Raw genomic sequence first — 3,471 nt, 5'->3', positions numbered from 1 at the left:
AGGAGGGGATGATGTGGGTCCCAGTTGAATATTTGCATGGCCACGGATTGTGGGGCCCACCCGTTTTGTTACATGGGCATCGACAGTGGGACTCACTTGATTAATTGCATGGGTATTAACGTGGGTCCCACAATTTTAATTGCCAGGAAATTTTAGTTTTTTTTGACTGGATGTTGTGATGTAAATAACTGATGAGAAATGAAAAAGAAAATTAGAATTTTATAATTCTACAATCTAGTACCAATATTGTACCACCCCGGTAGGAAGCCAATTCCCACCCAATAATCATTTACATTTCAAATTAAATAAGCTGTAATAATCATTTACATTTACAACACATTGCAATTTAAGGAGAAACCTTGTAATAACCATTCATCAACATAATATTATATATCAAACATTCTTTGTGCCAAAAACAAAATACCATAACAACCACTTTAATGTAAAAGGCTTGTGCCTAGACCCAAAATATATGGTTAAACCATATACAAAAATTTACAAAACAACATAACAACAACCTAATTTATATTGTTTTTCACATGTTAGAAATGAACAAAACACCCTACTGATGCTAAAAGGGTTACTAGAATGCCGGGCCATTGTGCTAGTTGTTTGTCCGAAACCACATGTCCATTGCGGCTTCACCTGTTGTTGCCTCTTGTCCAGCTTGTTCCTGACTTAAGAGTGATTGGTAAGGCCCTCCCTGCTGACCTCTAATAGCAGTGGCTAGATCCTACGTACACCACAGTGCCCAAGTAAAAGGATGTTAGTTTTGTTCATAACATGACCAAAATTAATGGTACTAATTTTGTAAGAAGTGTGTATGACAATAAGGTGGCATTAAAATGATACATTAAAAGGTGTAAAATGTAAGATGAGGAACGGTAGTAGTTCAATCTTTGGGTTGCAGTAAAAAGTATGATGGGAAACTGTAAAATGACAAGTTCAATTGGTAAACACATAGCACTACCAGTCTACGTACTATGGACTGACCTAAATCAAGGCTTCCCTTTCCTAATTTAATTATGATAACAATTGTCATAGCTCATACCCCAAAGAGGGAGGCATTTCTGTCGAAGAGTAATAATATTACAGATTTTGGACTGGGACATGGACAAAACACATGTCTACCAATGTTATGTCGATCTTCAAGTAAATGCTATATTCAAGGTTCTTACTAGTAGTGAGAGATACTTGTATTATTGTTCTTACAACTTTTGCATAATTGTTAATTATCTATTATGTACAAGGTCCTTTTCTTGAGTCTACAAAGACACACCCACATGTTCTTGGTGATGAAATATTCTTCAAGTGAAATTTGAAGTTAGCCAGGAAAAAAAAAATCTGATAAATTTGGAAAATATTGTTGAAGTGAAATTCTTTAACCCTAAATTCTTGATCGGAGTTTTGCTGGTCTGGTATGTTACAATACAGTGTCAGCTTATTTATAGAGTCAGATTATTTATATCACAACAACTATTATTAGAGTAACATTAACAAGATTTAGTTATTTAGGTAAATATCTGACCTGTAAGTGAGGCATTTCACCCACTACCACCTCATTTGGCATTTCAGAACTTAGAGCTTGAGCAACCTATATAAAGAACTGGTTGATTAAAGATTTATTTATAGGCGAGACATATTGAAAGCTATATCCACATAAAAGTAAACAGAGAATAGAATCAGATCAATTGACATATTATTTATATTAATATAGGATTTGATGAATCCTAGTATTCAATATAATACCAAAGCGAGTTATTCAAAACATTGAAATACTTGTAATTGCACTAAAATAACATCATACCATGGGTAAATTACTCGGTGGGGAAATTAATGATCAGACAGTCAGATTTATTCCATAGTTATATCTGGTAGTAGCAACTAAGTTACCGTTGGTACACTATTTACAACAGATATTCGTGTGGTATACATACTGGTAAAGTAGTCTGATTAGCAGCAAGCATCGAGAATAATTGGCTGAAGAGGTGGTTATTGTTTGCTTGTTCTCTCTTCCTCTCTTCGCGCTCCTCCTCCTGACGACGATCACGTTCTTCTAACATTGCCAAGTATTGTGATTCCATGAATACTTTCTCACCAATATTTGTTATGCCAGAAACAGAAGACACCGTAGGGGGTCGTTGTCCACGAGTACAATGGTTGTCGAGCACACTTCCAAACCCTCTTATCCTGCCACGTTTCCGACCACCCACCGCATCGATGAACAGACTATTCTCGTCCTTGTCATGATTTGCCTCATCAGCCATTTTTTCTGTAACATCTTCCTATAATGATTAACATATGAAAAAACAAAGTGTAATGTTAAATAAAGTTAAAAATTAAAATTTCAATTTGATTTCTATGTTAATTTTCTATCTAATGGTGTTGAAACTAGTGCAGCTGATGGTCTAGTTTTTTTATTTCAATGTAGCATGTAAAACACTACAAAATATAGAACCATTAATTTCTTACTGGACTGTCACCATTTGTGTGTAAGATGAACCTAGAAATTTAATAATCAAGAAATCCTTGCACTGTTGCTCCAAGCAATGTTGGAAAGAACGGAAAACAATAATGAATTTACCAACAGTTTTGAAGAGGAATAACAGTTGGTACATTTCCAATTGAGTATGTCACATTTCTATATTTGAAAGTAAGTAAAATCAACAGAGCAATGAACCCCACTTTTCAGATACACACATTGTTGATTTGGCAGGAAGTTACTACTTACATAGACTTTCTGTGCTCTCGCGTTGGTAAATTGGTAAGAGTTGGAATCATAAGGGTAGTCCTGATTGGCAGGCCCATCAATTGCTGATTCGTTCACGAGGCTAGTAGTATCACTATCTTTAGTTTTTTGAGAAGCCTCTATCTGGGCCAACACAGGTGATTTGCCACTTGGTAGTTTACAATGGGTGTGGAGATAAAGCTGCTCCTTTGTTGGTTCAGTGTCATTCAATAGAGTTTTCTCCACACAGCAACGGAAAAACAATAATGGGCAAATGTCAGATTGTAGAGTTATTTGAGACTGATAGTAATTTTGTAACACAAATGTTGTAAAGCTTACAAGTTTTTTCTGATGCTGGTGCATGCTTGCTGATCCGCCGTAGTGCGCGACTTCAAGTCCAGATCCAGTACGGTTCTTCCTATTTTTTTTACTCAAATCTTGCCAATCTGTTGAGCCAAATATGTCATAGAGTCCGTGCCAGAATTTGGGTGTAAGACACCAGTGTGGCACGAAGCCCTTCCATTTCTCCGTGTCCTATTGAAATATTTTGATGCATCGGTCCCTATGGGCATTCATCTCCTCACCGTATCTTTTGTTAGCTATTGCATCTAGGACTGTCCGACAGCGGTTAGGATCTTCCCCTTGCCGGTATGTGAACCTCTCCTGTAGTAATGAAAAAATCAGAAAATTGATGGATGATTGCATAATATGTGGTACTAAGTTCAATCATAGGTAGTAAGAAA

The sequence above is a fragment of the Carex rostrata genome, chromosome 12 (genome assembly GCF_964058835.1).
Source record: "Carex rostrata chromosome 12, lpCarRost1.2, whole genome shotgun sequence".
Taxonomy (NCBI): domain Eukaryota; kingdom Viridiplantae; phylum Streptophyta; class Magnoliopsida; order Poales; family Cyperaceae; genus Carex; species Carex rostrata.
This window is presented reverse-complemented; position numbering follows the sequence as displayed.